Source organism: Schistocerca serialis, chromosome 4 (assembly GCF_023864345.2).
Source record: "Schistocerca serialis cubense isolate TAMUIC-IGC-003099 chromosome 4, iqSchSeri2.2, whole genome shotgun sequence".
Taxonomy (NCBI): Eukaryota; Metazoa; Arthropoda; class Insecta; order Orthoptera; family Acrididae; genus Schistocerca; species Schistocerca serialis.
Genome location: NC_064641.1, coordinates 495,391,788 through 495,410,520, shown reverse-complemented (window position 1 = coordinate 495,410,520; position 18,733 = coordinate 495,391,788).

Genomic DNA, 18,733 nt, shown 5'->3' with positions numbered 1-18,733 from the left:
TCAACATTCTGCTGAGGCGTAATCATCTCGCAGAGGGTCGCAAAACTAGCATCGGAAGGAGGGCCCACTGTGTAATCCGCTGCATACAACTGCGCACAGCATTGTTGTAAAATGTGTCATCTGACTGTGAGTTGTCAATTGAAGGTCGTCATGTGCGGTGAGGGAGGTAATACGAGAGCGACAACAACGGGTGCGATAGCGAAGCAGGTGCTGCAAGGATTTTTACTAAATGCATTACATTGTGCTGTCTGTGGTAATGATATTTCTTCTGCTGCCGGTTTCGGTCTCACACCATCTTCAACGGCAACTGTACAACATACAAAAGTAGACAATGTGACAAAGCAAAACGAAATAAGATCGAAACAGAAAAAACAGTTGCCTCAACAGAAGTACGCACAAAAATTGTCGCAGATTTATCACACGTCATACATGCTTTGACATACGTTACACTACTGAAAACCATAACTGCCAATAAAAATGAAAAATCGTAGCAAGATCAAATCACATGTTGCCCTTCTGTCAGTGAGCCAACGTACTGTACACTTGCTACGGTTTTTCATTTTTATTGGCAATTATGCTTTTCAGTAGTAACGTATGTCAAAGCATATATGACATATGATAAATTTGCAACAATTTTTGTATTTCTATTGATTCAACTCTTTTTTCTGTTTCGATCTTATTTTGTTTTGCTTTGTCACACTGACCACTTTTGTATGTTCTACAGCTGCCATTGAGGATGGTTCGAGACCAAAACCGGTAGCAGAATAAATATCATTATCACAGACGGCACAGTGTAATGCATTTAGTAAAACTCGTACATGCTGTTGACCAGCGCATAAACAAAATGCCACAAGGATGTCAGTTACTTGTTAACGAGAGAACGTGGTTTAGACTTCACCCTCAACCTAGTAGATAGTGTCGGAAGTTCCATGCGGCTTTTCGCGGATGATGCTGTAGTATACAGAGAAGTTGCTGCATTAGAAAATTGTAGCGAAATACAGGAAGATCTGCAGCGGATAGGCACTTGGTGCAGGGAGTGGCAACTGACCCTTAACATAGACAAATGTAATGTATTGCGAATACATAGAAAGAAGGATCCTTTATTGTATGATTATATGATAGCGGGACAAACACTGGTAGCAGTTACTTCTGTAAAATATCTGGGAGTGTGCGTACGGAACGATTTGAAGTGGAATGATCATATAAAATTAATTGTTGGTAAGGCGGGTACCAGGTTGAGATTCATTGGGAGAGTGCTTAGAAAATGTAGTCCATCAACAAAGGAGGTGGCTTACAAAACACTCGTTCGACCTATACTTGAGTATTGCTCATCAGTGTGGGATGGGTACCAGGTCGGGCTGACGGAGGAGATAGAGAAGATCCAAGAAGAGCGGCGCGTTTCGTCACCGGGTTATTTGGTAACCGTGATAGCGTTACGGAGATGTTTAATAAACTCAAGTGGCAGACTCTGCAAGAGAGGCGCTCTGCATCGCGGTGTAGCTTGCTCGCCAGGTTTCGAGAGGGTGCGTTTCTGGATGAGGTATCGAATATATTGCTTCCCCCTACTTATACCTCCCGAGGAGATCACGAATGTAAAATTAGAGAGATTAGAGCGCGCACGGAGGCTTTCAGACAGTCGTTCTTCCCGGGGAACCATACGCGACTGGAACAGGAAAGGGAGGTAATGACAGTGGCACGTAAAGTGCCCTCCGCCACACACCGTTGGGTGGCTTGCGGAGTATCAATGTAGATGTAGATGTAGATGCCTCTGTTGCTCCTTAATCAGCATCAACTGAGCCTTGATCCGCAGAACGTCAGCGGTCCTCATAGGAGTATCACCTGCTGGTGCGCATAGTTCGCGAAGAAGGGTATAATAAGACTTTGAAGTGTTCCGAAAGTCTCTCGCCCTTACAGCATAATAACGTATCAGCTTTTTGCATATTTGCATATTCAGATCACCATCCCAATAACGACGCGGAACGCTCTATAGAGCGGAGGCAGAACTCCACTCAGCACCAATCATGGCATCAAAGGATCATCACCAAGATGGGAAACGCTGAGCATACACTGAGCACGACAGTAATCATGGGTTTTTGGGTGCAGAAATTAATCTGCTGCAAGAATCTGATGACACAACACATCGGACAAATAAAATCTGTGTAGTCTGCTACTAGACACCGCAGTAAAAAAAATAAAAAATAAAAGCGTAAATTTCACCAACGTTGGAAATTTTTGTTAGCAGACATCCTTAAACGCATCGTACGTACTAACTCATGGAGATCACGACTAAAATTAAAATGAGGGGACTTGTCAACGAGACGCAACATGCGGTTGAAGTCACCGCCCAGCAGAAAGTTCTGAGCATTCTTGCGCAAAAGATAAAGGGCCTCCTCTCTGTAAAACCTCGAGCGAGTTACCCTTTGACCCGTGCCAGATGGTGCATGAAACACAAGGAGGGTAAGGTCAAAGTACAATAACCAGTCCCGCGGACAGAATTGAGAACTTCAATGTTAGTGATGGGAATTCCTTCATGATAAAATTAACAGACCTGTAGAATCTTCATGCGCTACTTTAAAATAGGTGTTAAACCTGGGGAAAGAAAAGATGGTAAACAATACCTACTATAATAATATTATGCCTGCACTAGAATCATAAATAAAGTAATGGAGAGTAGCGAGACGTAACTCAGATTCAGTGTGGCTGACATTCAAAAAACAAGGATGTACGGCTCAGTCATCTACCAAAGTGGGACAAAAGTATAGTCTGTCTATGTCACATCCCGACCATCAATCCACTGCCGAGGATACGGACGAGGCCGAGGGAGGGGGACTAGCTCCCCGCCCAGCAGAACACGTGATTTCTTTCGCGGAACAGAGCGATCCGGTTGAATACGCTCTGTACGCCGGCCAGGAGAGAAAATCGCCTCAGTAGGCGAAGAATAGGGGGATTAAGCACAAAATCTCAATCTGCCCACGCTGGACAAAGAAAAGTAACCCGCTTCGCGTGGTGATCATCCGGCATGACAGGCAGGGACGGAATAACAAGCGCAGCTGGCAAAAAGACAAACAACCTGGGGCTACTCCTGAAGTACGAGACTCAACGGTGGAAGCTACGAAGGTTGCGTAATCGAAGCGCCGTCGATGGCTGTCTATACGGAGTCAGAGAGGCCTCTCTGATCGTCACACTGCGTTATAGGGAGGAGGGAGGGAGGGAGGGCGTTTGAGGGTGGGGGACGGATCAGACACACCAAATCCCTGACGCGACTCCGGGAGATCCACGCTAGAGGCTCAACGAACACCCGAATCGACCGCCGTCATAGCCTCCAAAGAAAGACGGGAGGTCACTATGCAGTTTGTATCACCAAGAAAGACACTTGACGCAGGAGAGGGTAACACGGCGTAGTCCACACCTTAAACTTCTGCACCCTGGGTACGACGTCGCTTACGTTGCAGCACCTTAGCTTCGGCACGGGGAGCAGACGGGGCAGAACCCGTCTTCGGTTTATGGCGGAAAACTACCAGCGGATAAACTCAAATAGGGCTGTGGGTTGCCACTAGAATCAGCACCAGGCGGAATGAGGTCAGATACCGTCAATTTATCTCACTATTGAAGAGAATCTTTGAGAACAAAAACCCACTTCGGACAACTGAAACGTTGATGACCACTCTCATTACCTAAGAATCATGTTCCAACCAGGCCACTATAAGTAACACGGACCTGATAACAACAAATCTGAAGATACGAGGGGATGTTCATGGACATCGCGTCGGAACGTTTATCACTGTAGCATTGAAGGTGGTGTTGACTCGACCAGCGTTCACTGCAAATGTCCTTAATATCAGCAAATTTAAACAACATGTCCTTAAAATATTGATAATCTACTTCCGGCGGTAAGTTGAAAACCCGTACATTGGTATATCCAACATCAGCACTGTTATGGAGAACAACACTAACTGACCCATCTCTATGACGGAAAAAAACATGACTGTCGTGTTTAAGTAACAACCGTCTTCTTGGAAGGGGTTCACGAATTTTACAAAGACGACATAAAGCCCAGTACCAAAATATATGGTGTGAACAAGATCAGAAGTAATACCAAACGTTTCCAGTATCCAATTAAGAATTTCAAGGAAGTTGGGCTGCACATTATGGATAGATTTATCAAAATTGAAACCAACAGAACCTTTACGTGGGATCAACTTGGGCAACATGTTGACAACGAAGCGGTATGAACCGCTAAAAAATACTCAAGTTAACATAAAAGATGACGAAACGACGAATAACCGTTGACAGAAGTCACAATACGCTACGTAAACAACGAGTCCCCTAGAACTTGGAACTACTTAAACATAACTAACCTAAGGACATCACTCACACCCATGCCCGAGGCAGGATTCGAACCTGCGACCGTAGCAGTCGCGCGGTTCCAGACTGTAGCGTCTAGAACCGCTCGGCCAGCTCGGCCGGCTACTGTTAGGACTCGAAACGCTGTGGCGGAGCGGGTGAGGAAATTCGTCTGGTCTGTTCGGCGCTCCAAGTGGATCCTACACCACTCACCTACAGAGATGCATATTTTTGTAAGAGTTATTCGTGGGTAATGAACGGTACTTACTTTTTTATGTTTTTTTTAAATGATTATAATTAAAAAATAAACATAAAATGAGGTTTTGTTTATTTTAGGGCTCCCTTAAAATATTTAGTATGTCAAAAGCGTACGACGGCACAGGAGAAGAATGTGATAGCCAAAACAGGTGATCAGCACAGATATGTGATAGGTACACACATGTGATCAGCACCGACTTGTGACCAGCCCCAAGACTCATCATCCCTCTTGGATGCGCGCCTGCAGCACAAGTTTAACTACGGCGACCGTTTCTGAATGTCGGGAACTGCACCCTCAAATAAACTCCGTGATTCAGATAGCTAAACTACATTGATGTAGTGCCTATGAAGTCGCTCGAATTTCTAATGACTGGGTTCTGAATGGTGGGAGATAAATTTCATTCAATGAGCATAAAACTTACTGAATAAATAACCTTTTTATTATTTATTTCTATTTTCTGCTAGCAGTTACTTTTATTTGTTTTGTGTTTAATTTAACATATTGCAATGCTTTCCGAGCATGTTCTGCCACTCCTCAGCTGTTTATGCACACAGAAAATAGTTATTTAAAGAGGTGATGTCTTCTGCTGGTGTGGAGTTGTGTCTCGCTGTTTATTACGACCGCACCCCAGCCTGTGGCGGATGCAGATAGTTTTGCGTCAGTTATTGCGATGAGAACATCGTGTGATACACTTTTTTTATATGACATTTGTTCACTTACGATTTTGCGTCCCAAAGCTGCGTTTTTCATCCTCGGTACACTGGCGGAGCTGATGTGTGGCATTACACTATTTGTGTTGTCACTGGTTTTGACGTAACTCACTGCACAAATTCCTTTCTACGTGCACATAAACACGGTAAGCCTAATAGAATATGGTGGCCTGACAGCGTGTGGATCAGTATCGACTATCGGATTTTACGGCGATATTCACAATAATGACAGTCTGGTAGACCTTTGTTTCACACTGGCACATCTTAAATCTATTGCATTAATACTGACTTAAGACTACTGACGAATCTTGAGTTTTTTTTTAATTCGGTTATCTCATTAAGAATATTATCGCCTCTTTTGTTTTATGAACGAAAATTTCTATTTCTTTTTATTACTGAAAAAATCGGCACAAAGCGTCTCTTAGGTAGTCTGTCGTCTTACCTGAAAATGTTAAATGCACTGAAGTTTCTGCTAACTGCGTCATTTAGGTTTATTATTGTTTAATATGGGTTACGGTTGCACTGGGTGTTTTAAAAACATCCTTACGATTACCGTATCGTCTATATGAAAGAAGATGGAAGCTTGGGGTGAATTTAACTTATGTGTAAGAGCATAAAGATTTGAATTGCAAATAAGTCAACCAGTTTTAGGAGCATATATCAGAGTTGCATTCAGATATCGGATTTGGTAGCGCTGTCTCTAAAACTTATTCAGTGAGAGTGAATTATCATTTGATCAGATTAGGAATGATATATTTTTTACCTTTACATCCATAATAGAAAATGGGGCTTGATACTAATCAAATTATACTTTATCAGTTTAATTTCGATTTCCATTAACATACGACAGTGAAATACTACATTTCTAATATTAGTCAAGCTGTTCATAGACGCAAGATGATTTATAACCGCTGTATGTGGATGCCGGTCGGGCCTGCTGCGGAACCGAAGTGTCGCGAGGTCGATTCCCGGCCGAATCACGGAAGTTTTCACCATTCTTCTAATCTTTCACCTCTCAACGATGTTAAAGGTCACCAGGAACGCCATATGATTCTGATTCTACGTTAAGCAGAAGGTCCCCTCCCCTGGTTAGGTTAATTTGATAGATACAAGCGCGAAATGTAGCCGAAGCGGTGATTGAGCCACAGGCAATTATTATTATTAGATACTGACCTTCTGAGAAGTCATATGCAACATAGTTCATGCTGGGTTCACTATTTTGACACAATAATTCTCCTATTCACAAGAAATTGTTGTAAGTTACTCCAGTAACCATTTGTTACTTTTCGGAAGGATTAACTGTTAATTTTCGCTCTTCATGAAACTTCCATCGAAAATAACCTCATTCGGTGAGTAACAACCTCTTGAACACTGTTACTCACGTCAATTATACAATAGCACAGAAACAGCAAATTTCATATACATTTGGATCTACTCGTATTACTACATAATCATACATTAAACAGCTATTTTATCACAAGTCCAATATGAAGTTTTACCACACCTTGGTCATATTTTTACAGTGATTGCTTTTCAAACATCATGACATGTTCTTATCTCTGCAAAATGGCGCTATCCAAAACCGACTCCGAGGCAACTGCGGTGCATCACGAGCCATAGATGATAGTGGTGAGCGACGGCTGCGGAGATCTGCGAATAGACATGCAATTGTTCAGCAAGTGACCGCCCAGGTGAGCGAAGGTGCTGCCAACGGTGTCCTCAACAGTCAACAACCGTTCGGCGTACGTTGCTGTGTATGCGCCTCCTTCGCAAGCGCCTGACGCCTGACCCATGCATCGGCGACGGAGACTGGAATTTGCACGCCAATCCGCATCTGCACGTTCACTGAGTGGCGACAGGCCGCCTTTTAAGATGAATCATGTTTTATCTTCCTTCGGACAGATGATCGTTGGCATGTACTGAGTGAAACGTCTGAAAGGAAACACCCTGCAACAAGGGTGCATGCCGGAGGAGGGAGCGTTACGACTTGGAAAATTTTTTTCATGGCATTTCCTGGGTGGTCTAGTTACTCTGGAAGGCAGAATGGATCAAAGCAAGTATGCATTTATCCTTGGGGACCATGTCCATCCGCAGATGCAGTTTGTTTTTCCTCGGCAAGATGGCATCTACCAGCAGGGCAAAGCAACGTGTCACACTGTTCGCAGTGTACGTGTGTGTTCGAAGAGCACCAGGATGAGTTAACCGTACTCCGCTGGCCACCAGACTTCCCGTATTTAAACCCAGTCGACGATCTGTGGAACCACCATGATCGGGCTATTCGCAGTACCGAAATTCAACCGAGAGAATTAGCACAGCTAGACACAGCACTAGAGTCGGCATGACTCCACATCCCTGTCACTATCAACAAGTACGTAATTGGTTCTCTTTCTGCACATCTAGTTGCGGTCCACGCTGCAAAAGGCGGTTATTCATGTTTTTGTCAAGTGGTCACACTATTTTGACTAGACAGCGTAGTATCTTTTGTTTCTAGTCTTTGGTTACCTACACACTCTTTTGTGATGGCCCAACACGCAGAAATCAAATTTGAAATAAGAATCAGTAGAACATAAACACAGTTTGGTTGTTTTTCAGTCATCAATAATTCACATTTTTCAAAATGTTCAAATGTGTGTGAAATCTTATGGGACTTAACTGCTAAGGTCAGCAATCCCTAAGCTTACACACTACTTAACCTAAATTATCCTAAGGATAAACACACAGACCCATGCCCGAAGGAGGACTCGAACATCCGCCGGGACCAGCCGCACAGTCCATGACTGCAGCGCCTGAGACCGCTCAGCTAATCCCCCGCATCAGTGCTAAGATTTCGTTTATGTCTGCAGAACATGCCAGTAAGTGTAACAGTTCAGATCAATCGGAGACGAGTGGAATCAGAATCTGACATTGACTGTGCTGACGTATCTGAGAGTGATGCTGGTAAGCATGTTCTGCTTTAAATCCACTGACTTTCACGGGCAGTGTCAATTTGAATGAAATCATTTTGGGTATTACGCCGCGTCAGTATGAAACACTGAAACAAGTAAAATGCTACCGTTTCGACTGGCTTTGCAGCGGTCCCCTTCAGTCGTCCTGAAGAGGACCACTACAAAGTCGGTCGAGACTTCGGAATTCTAGGTGGTTATAATTAAACTGTAAGATGGCAAGAACTATGCCCCTTACATGAAGTCATTAAAGATCACCTAACTCACGTTGAGCGAACAGTAGCGCTGAACAAAATGACTGACAAGGCACAATGCATCTTGTAGAGGGTATAGTATGGACGTAGTGGAATAATTAATGTCAGGTGATGGTTTTAAAATAATTCACATGACATGAAAATTTTGTGGAAACGAGTCGATTTACTGGACGCTAGTTTTCCCAGGGAAGCATTTAGAGTTGACCGTGGCCGGCCGGGGGAGCAGCTAAGGGAAGCAACAATAGGCAGCTTAGGGCGGCTCAAGCTCTCGGAAAGCAGTAATGGTGCACGGCCTCCAGCCGCCTTAAGATGAGTGACAGTGAGTGGGTGGTTGACCTCTACTCCATGCTGGTGTACTGGGAAACAGACGGAGAACTTGTACGCCTGTTGATATATGTCCGTCGTCCCGTTTTCTGTGAAACATGCTACAAAGCCGCACAAAGCTATGGTGGAGCGGTCAACAGAGGTCAAAATATGCGTGTTCGTGACTATAGCAACTTCACGCTGAATTCACGGTCCACAGAGGCTGAAGTAAATCAAGTGAAGAGCGACCGGATGAAATACGCCGACCTCCGATGGGAACGTAGGACCAAGGAATTTGAAGTACTCTCTTGGGAGTCAGAATTCCGGAAAACTTGGTGTTTGTGCAGACGCTAACCTTGATGGGTGGCCTGGGGGAGCTAAATAGAAGAAGTTGAGAGGAAGGGAAATTTTGTGGGAATTTGTTCACTTCCCAGAGCAGGCATTGGTCGGCCCTGGGAAGAGACACATAATTATCGCAACTTGCGCTGCAATTGGCGTAAGTGATTTTGGCTGGAGGGGAAACCGAGGCGAAGAGCGGACTGGCAGAAGTCTCAGTGGAGGTCTTCCGTTCCCAGCTTGCCTAGAGTGCGGACGTGGCGTTCTTTACTCAGCTTGCCTGAGAACAAGTGAGCATCTCTGCAGTTTAGGACTTAGCAAATGGAACTATTGAGCTCGGAGATAGAAAGTTTTGGTTCAGCTATGTACTGAGTAAGATAGCTAGGAGTGAATAGACGAGCACAGCCTTGCAGCACCACGAGGTCGGCCGATGTCCACACAACGACGCCGCTCCGCCACGCTGTATTCGATGATATTGCACTCACTCCGGCCACTGATTAATTTGTTGGATCACGTCGGCAAAGTTTCCACGAGGGTTTCATGGGCCGTGTATTGTAGAATTCTTCTCGCACTTCGCATTACGCCTGGGTCAGTCGATAGGAATTACTTTTGAGTTATCGCGCTTTACTCCTCGCAAACGCAATTTATTACCACTGCCTGATAGGAGAGTCAGGTAATGTGATGACTGAAGGTCGTGAGTTAAAATAAATCTGTGCTAATCGACTGCATCTGTTTTTAATCAAGTAGTTGAAATCCCAAGTCACTTTCTTAATTAATTTTATGTTCAACATTTGCATCTGTGTTCAATAGCTGAATAATATAACTTTAATTAAAAGTGATCAATTCTGAATAAATTAATGTCAACACTGCCACCGCAATTCAATCAGGAGTCACAGGGCCATATTACTTTTTTGCGTTATCCGATACTGCGACAGTTTTGCACTCTCTGTTGATCTGTTAGTCAATTAGTTGGGGTGAACACACGCCAAAACCAGCTATGTGACGGGTGTTACAAAATTTTCCCTATTTAGCACGTTATAACACGGAAACTGCTTACCGTATGAGGACCAAACTTAGTAGCATTAATGTCAAGGACGTGGAGAACAGAAATAGTGCAGAATAAATTCAATTGAAACACTTTTAATGTGCTGCTACGGTGCATCATCCCTACCATTACCGCTACGAAAGGAACTCAGTATGGCACCCATCACTGTCCAGAAGAGTCTGAAGGCGTAGGACTGCTTTCTGAACAGCAGAACGAAGCATATCCGTAGATATGCTGGTTACCCCTCTTGATATGGTGCACTTCAGATCAGTAGAAATGTGACTGTTCCGCTGGTAAAGCCTGTCCTTCAGATAGCCCCACAACCAGAAATCAAGGGGAATGAGATCAGGTGATAGTACTGGCCAAGCATTTGAAAACGATCTGCAGATAATTCGATCGTTTCGGAAAAGCAGGTGAACTTCACCAGCGATGTGCGATGGGGCCCCATCTTGCATGAAAACTGTTCAATGCATCTCTCTCCTGCAGGGCGTGTATGACATGCTGGCGAATCATATGGCAGTATCGCTGGCAGTCACACTACACGTCTTTGGTCCTTGAGCGCTAACTTGTTGAAAAAAGAATGGACCAATGATGAACATAACCCTGAAGCCACGCCATACGGTGACACGTTCACCATACAGAGGAAAAAATGGTTCAAATGGCTCTGAGCACTATAGGACTTAACAGCTGAGGTCACCAATCCCCTAGAACTTAGAACTACTTAAACCTAACTAACCTAAGGACATCACACACATCCATGCCCGAGGCGGGATTCGAACCTGCGACCGTAGCAGTCGCGCGGCTCCACACTGTCATACAGAGGAACTTCATGTACTGTGACTGAAGGTGAAGAGCCTCACACTCGGCAGTTCTGTATGTTTACCCCACCCGTCAGAAAAAATGAGTTTCGTCTGTCCATAGGATAGTGGACCACTGGATGTTCAGCTGTCGTCACACAAGACGCGCACTGCCTGACGATCGGGAATTGCGCGCAGCGTTGCCAGCCATAGCAACAGCGATTTCATCAACCATCTGTGGTGCAACCGGTCTCGGCCTCTTCCCGGAGCGACTCCCAGTTCTCTAGTTGATTCTAACTTCTTCATCAAGCACCGCACAGCAGATGGAGAAAGAAGACCCTTCCGTAATCCTTTCAGCCAGCGATATTCTCGAAGTGCAGCTGCAGCATTGCTGTTGTTTTGATAACAGAGCTTTACCAATAATGCGCAGCTCCTGTTGTCCAAGCTCATGTTGACACACTGTGATTGGCCTGGTATGTGAGACTATGAATCACGATGAGTGATCACGGCACCTGGGGACCATAGCTGGAAATGGACGGTGGCTCTGTGACGCATGGAAATCATGGACCTCAAACTCTGGACATTAATGCCACCAAGTTTGGTACTCTACGGTAATTAGTTTCCGTAACCACATGGTATTTGGTGTTTTAATGTCTCATAATAACGTGGCCTAATATCCATAATCATTTTATTCAGATGTTCTGCTTTACTGTGCTGCAGCGACAGGTAGGTCGGCACACATCCGTGCAGCCGGTTCAGCGAACCCGCCGCCACCGGCCAGTGACGTATTGCGGGCCGAGCTGCAGGCACGTAATTTGGGCGCGCGTTCATTCCACCCGCGGCGCTGGCCCGCCTCCAGGCGGCTTCTTTTTAAGACGCGGTGCGCGGGCGGCCGGTCGCGCCCCGTCACGTCACGTGAACGCCGCGCCGCTGAGAGATCGCCGCCAGCGCCGGCCCCTTTCCAGGGGCACTCCAGCGCCAGGTCGCCTGCTGGAAATTTCCGATCGGTTCGCCCCTGAAGCGAGCTCCGAACGCCAGAATGCGGACCGAGGCTCGCGAGTAGCGGGGATCTAGCTTCACCTCAGCTACGGTACTACAGCAGCGGCTGGAAAGAGGAAATCGAGACAACGCCTCTAACAATAAATTCCACACTGACAGAAGGGATTTACTCACGACAGTCTTGATCAATTAATATTGGCTTTCTGCCGTTTTTTGGAGCAGTTTTGGTTGAACGACTTTCATCATGTCGCTTGCAGACTTTCTTCACACCCGAATTTGTAGAGCCTCCATTCAATCTCCGTCAAACTCTTTTTACTCCTGACCAGTCAGTACGTTTCGGTACATGAGATACTGTTGTGTCAGTTCAGCTCACTTAAAAGAAATTTTACACTTCAGCATGAACAGTTGTAAGAGGTCCATGACTAAGGAATTTTTTGCTAGCGCACTCAAGCAGATATAATTTCGATGGATTACTCACGCGCTTCCTGCGATATGTAAGCTATAAGAGAATCTCAGACCAGAGAACAGTGTTGTATGCAGTAGGAACTGTGTGGCAGTAGGAGTAAGTAGTAGCTAGCAGTCTGGTGTATCGAGTTGGATGGGCCAGTCGTGGGGAGCGATGGCTGTGCTTGAGCGATGTAGTATAAGGTAAAAGCAGCCTCGCACATTTGTATTATTGTTATATCAAGTCCCATGTAAATGTTTTTTTAAAAAATCTCTTAATAATAATCTTTCTTAAAAAAATTACCTTTTGACAATCATTCATCTTCATTCATTCATTCATTTCATTGTTGCCCTTATGGACAGTGTTTGAACTCGAAAATCACATGATGACACAATTTTCACTTCTTTCCTTTCTTCCTCTTCTCTTCCCAAAATCTCTTCATCCTGTGGCTGTGCTCCTGTTTCCTTTGCTCTGTCCATAATGTTCCTTTCTTCTTTCTCTCCTTTACAATAAATTTTGCACTCCTAACTTTGTTTCTGAAGTATTTCCTGTCACCTATCATTTGCCTGTTGATCCCTATCTGCCTTAAGTCTTCGTCTATTTCATGATACCAATTTGTTTTCTTGCTTGAGCTGTTTACTACATCAAAAATTTTCTTTGTAAGTCGGTTGTTGTCCATTCTCTGTATGTGCCCATAGAAAGTTAATCTGCGTTTTCTGATCGCGTCTGTTAGTCTGTCAGTGTGCTGGTACAGCTCTTTGGTAGGTCGCTTCATCCATATGCCATCTCTGTGAATTGGTCCAAATATTTTTCTGAGAATTTTGCGTTCTATTTTTTCTGTGTCTATGATGCCTGATGCTCCAATTGTGGTTGTTTCTGACGCGTACAATGCTTCTGGTAATACAACTGTTTTGTAGTGCCTAAGTTTGGCCTGCCTCGATATGCTTTTCTTATTATAATGTGACCATGTGAGTTTGTATGCCTTCTGGAGTTTCTTCGTTCGTTCTATGTTATCTTAATTTAAAGAATTTACTAATTTCTCCAATTCATGACCATTCCGATTATTGTAAAGAAAAATCAGTTGTTTCTTTTTATACATGACAAATCTATCGGCCAGCATTGCAGTGGGCTGTGCCAGAGAAATTTCTTATAGGAGCATATATATACGCGTTATCCGGCGACTCCATGACGCAGCACTGCTGACGTCCAAAATTTACCATTTTAAATTCACAGCCAATTATCGAAAGGTTATAAGTGAGCCACGATTTTATTAGGAGGTTAGTCACATTTTATTATTGGTAGGTTACGGAATTTATCTGTTGGTAGGTTACGCTAAATGTGAATGTTATATATATATTTTGTGGGGAGGTTACACAGTGTATTGCTGAACACTACAATTATAACGATAATCAGAACGGTTCTTCGCACTGGATAAAGCAATAACAATCCGTATTCATTGCGCGATTTGTCGGAATAGAGCAAATGACCAATTGGATTTGCAGGTACACAAACATGTAATAGTGGAGTTCTTAAATCGTTGTCAGTCATGTCTATTTATTTATATTTAATAAAATTGTATACCATTTTCTAGAATTGATAGTTGGTTAGTATATATACCGTAAATAATAAACAGAAGCATATGGTTCAAATGGCTCTGAGCACTATGGGACTCAACTGCTGTGGTTATCAGTCCCCTAGAACTTAGAACTACTTAAACCTAACTAACCTAAGGACATCACACACATCCATGCCCGAGGCAGGATTCGAACCTGCGACCGTAGCGGTCGCGCGGTTCCAGACTGTAGCGCCTAGGACCGCTCGGCCACTCCAGCCGGCTACTGACACACATTTCGAGATGTTAAAATCAAAATAAAACTCCAATAAAGTATCCAAAACTAGCGCCACTACAGTAGACCTTAGTTTGAGGAAGAAATTTCTGAGAATGTACGTCAGGAGCACAGCATTGTATGGCAGTGAATTATGGTCAGTGGGAAAGCAGGAACAGAAGTGAACAGAAGCGTTCGAGGTGCGATGCTACAGAAGAATGCCGAAAATCAGGTGGACCGACAAGATAAGGAATGAGAAGGCTCTCTGCAGGACCGGCGAAGGACTGAACGTATGGAAAACACTGACGAGAAGAAGGGATACAGCATAGGTAACTGTAGAGAATAAAAATTGTAGGGAAAGACACAGATTTGAATACGTCCAACAAATAACTGCGGATGCAGGGTGCAAACGCTACTCTGAGATGAAGAGGTTAGCACAGCAGAGGAATCCATAGAGGCCCGCATCAAACCAGTCAGAAGACTAATGACACAAAGACAAAAAACAAAAGAAGCAGTTGCGTTTTCGCGAGCATCAAGGTCACTAAATGGTTCTTCCATGGGATGGCTAATAAGGCCGCGCCCCAAATACTGTTTCAGTAATTGAGAGATGATTGGAGCAATATATCATCAATTATAAACAACATTTGGAAGAGAAAAATAGTAGGTTACTACAGAGCGAATCTGACTCAGAGAAGAAGACCACGTTATAAGGTGAGCAAATATTAAAAAGTAACAGCAGAAGTAGACGGAGTGAGGGAGGGCTGCGCTGTGCAGAAATCGTCAGTGCCCAGGACTCTCTCTTACACGCCAGGTATATGTGACGAAGTTGACTTCCAGAGGAGACGGTGGTACTGAGTTCCCACGTAGGCTTCGTGGACCGAAGAAGCCGGAATGGTATGCCGCCTTGGTAATTGGTAGCGGCGTTGAAAGTCCTTTCTGCACGCAAAATGTAAATCGCGTGTTTCTGACGCAATTGTGGGATGTACTTGGATGTAATTACTGTGAGTGATCTGTTAAAACCAGCGACATATTAGACGTCCAGTGCTATGCGAATGCTTGTCTAGAGACGTTAGTGATGTGTAATAAATTTTAATACACAGGATGTCCCAAAACAACGTATACACTCTTTGAAACAGAATATCTCTTTAATTAAAGGAGACAGAAACACAATTTTTATGGGTGATAATTTAGAAGGCGGTGAAAAAGATAACAATGATTTCTTTTGTTTCAGGATTGTCAACAAACATGGCGCTATCGTTTGAACAATGGAAATGGGTGCTAAGGTTTTACTGGAAAACAGAGGATGTGAGTGCGGTACGCCGACGTTGGAGAGTTTAATTTGGAACACTACCACCGACAAGAGTAACAATTAAAAGCATCAATGCTAAGTTGAAGTCGAAGGAATGGTGCATGATATGAAGAAGGGACATAGCGGACGAAAGAGAAGTTCAACAAACAATGCGAGTGCTGATGCAGTGATCCGGGCATACACACGATCCCCGCAGAAATCTGTGAGGCAATGCTCTCGTAAGACTGGTATCTGCAGAAGCAGTGTTCATAGAATTTTGCGCTCTCAGAACTTTAGCCTTACATTCCAAGACTTCTCTATGCTCTTAACGAGGATGATCCTCATGTTGTTGTTGTTGTTGTTGTTGTTGTGGTCTTCAGTCCTGAGACTGGTTTGATACAGCTCTCCATGCTTCATAGGCGAAGCGAATTTTGTGAGTGGTTCATTAACAGATGTGAAGAAGATTAAAGTATCCAAGATCGGATTCTTTGATCAAATGAAGCGACGTTTAAACTTGACGAAACAATTAACTGCCATAATTGTGTGTACTGGGCCAGGGAGAGTCTATACGTAACTGAGCAAAGGCATGTTAATCTACCAGGAGTAACAGCCTGGTGTGGTCTGTCTTCTAGAGGGTTAATCGAGCTGTACTTCTTTGACAACACTGTCATGGGCGACTCGTACTTAGAAATATTGGAAATGATTATTCCTAGTCTTAGCGTTGTGTTTGGAAATCAAGATTACTAATTTCAACAGTATGGGGCGCCACCTCACTTTCACCTGGATGTGAGGACATTCCTCAATCGTACACTCCGTACCAGATGGATAGGACGAAGAGGGAGTGTGGAGTATCACGCTCGATCTCCAGATTTAACTCCTCTAGACTTATTTCTGTGGGGTACTCTCAAGAACACAGTTTACGCTGCAAGACCACACACACTGGATGATCAAAGAGAGCAGCAAGCCTGTGATGCTGCTATTCCGCTGGAAACAATAAAGTTGGCATGCCGCTCAGTCGTGAGTCGTTGTCGACGGTGTATTGCGGTGGACGGACACGAGTTTCAACATTTACCACCTTAAGTCGTACCATGAGGCACCTAACTTCACTGAAATTGTATTTCTAACCCCTTTCATTAAAGAGATGTTCAGTTTCAAAGAGTGTATACATTATTTTGAGACACTTTGTACCTAATCAAGTGTTTAATTGGAGTCTTCACAACCGATCATAAATCCAATTTTAATACAACTGTCATATTTTCAGCTACACCCCTCCCGTTGCGAGTCGGTGGTTGTGTACGAGGCCAACTTAGATATTTGTTTAGTTGTTGTTTATTCAACCATAGATTATTTTCAAAATGATGTCGTACATGTCAACTGATTTGAGAAAGGAAACAAATTTTTAAAAAATTAAATTATCTTATCAAAAAGTAGTTTTATACTTTTCATTTGTATTACATCACTGGTCACTCTGTGATACTACATTTATTTTCTCAAATAATTAAGCTATAAGCTAAAATAAGGAAAACCATGACTCCCGACTTTCTGTGCGTCCTTGAGAAGAGAGGGAGGTGGAAATGTAGACGAAAATTACTCAACATATTTCCTCCGTACAGAAGTAATTTTTAGACCAGGTTAATTTTACCGCAACGCCTGTGATACAGTAACTATTGGTGTTTGCCAAAATGGTGGTCATTGTTAGAGAAGCTCCTTGCTTTAAAGAAGGAGTCCAGGAGCGAAGGGATAAATTACTGAGAGGTCAGGACCAGCCAGGTAATAACAACCTAATGCAATTTTGTCATATGCTGACATGGTTGGAGACCGTGGCTGTTATTTGAAGACAAATGTTGATGTGGAGAGACAGCAACCAGCCACAAATTTATTTTCACTTCCTTTATTCAAAAGGTACCGTTACTGGTTTCCAATCATTACGATTCATCTTCAGACGGTTTTCATGCTTTCATTACAACATGTGGTGCGTTTTTTTTACAGATTAATTGTCCTACAATATAAATAATACATCATTATAAACACGCCACACAGATGGTTGCGTTACAGATTTGCACTGGTTGTGACTTACGTGAAATGTCGGTTTGAAGTGTTTGTTTTCATAGTTTTCGTCTAACACATGTGGAAACATTCCCACTGCATTCTTATCGTTGCACACGTAAATTTTTCTCACTGAACACTTTAGATTTGTCACAGAATAGATTTCTAACATGTACCACATGTTTTTATACGTACAAAGTGCTTACAAACATATGAGTGTCAAAGATGCATCTTTTCAGTCACATATTCTGGGTGTAAGCTTTTAAAGTAAGAGTCATTAAAACATGGCAGTTTACCGAGAATCACAGTTGTTTATTATTAAATAATGTCAATTTTTCGCCATTCCCTACTCTGTATTATCAAAATAATGCTTGAATTTGTAGTATGGCTTATTTAAGAGGTATGCCTTACTTATTAAATGTTTCAGTTTTAGATGTCTCTTTAACCTCTTTGGAAAATTCACTGCGCAATTTTATTCCCTTGTAGAACTGCTGTTTTGTATTTTTTGTGTAAAAAAAACTTTCTTCCCAAGTGGTGAGTCGCTCAGAACATTATTCCATAAGCCATTACTGACTGTAGATAAGTCAGAAGGTTAATTCAAAAAAATGGCTCTGAGCACTATGGGATTCAACGTCTGAGGTCATCAGTCCCCTATAACTTAGAACTACTTAAACCTAACCAACCTAAGGACATCACACACATCCATGCCCGAGGCAGGATTCGAACCTGCGACCGTAGAGGTCACGCGGTTCCACACTGAAGCACCTAGAACTGCTCGGCCACACCGGCAGCCGAGGTTAATTCGTTTGTTTCCAAGAGTAGTAATTACACGAAGAACAACAGTAACTGAACTTAACTGTTTGAGCAGCTCAGTAATATGGTTTTTCCAATTCAAGTTTTCAATATATACACCCAAAAATTGGGAGCTTTGTATCCTATTTACTGACTCTTGCTCATGTGCTACAGTTGTTCGTTTGACTCTATTTGTTGTACAAAACTGAATATAGTGTGGTTTTTTTCCAAAATTTAGGTAGAGTTCATTTTCTGATAACCACTTAACAATTCTTTGAAAAACATTATTAACGATCTATTCTCTTGCTTTCTCTTTAATGGGATATGTTATAACACTAATAGCGCCT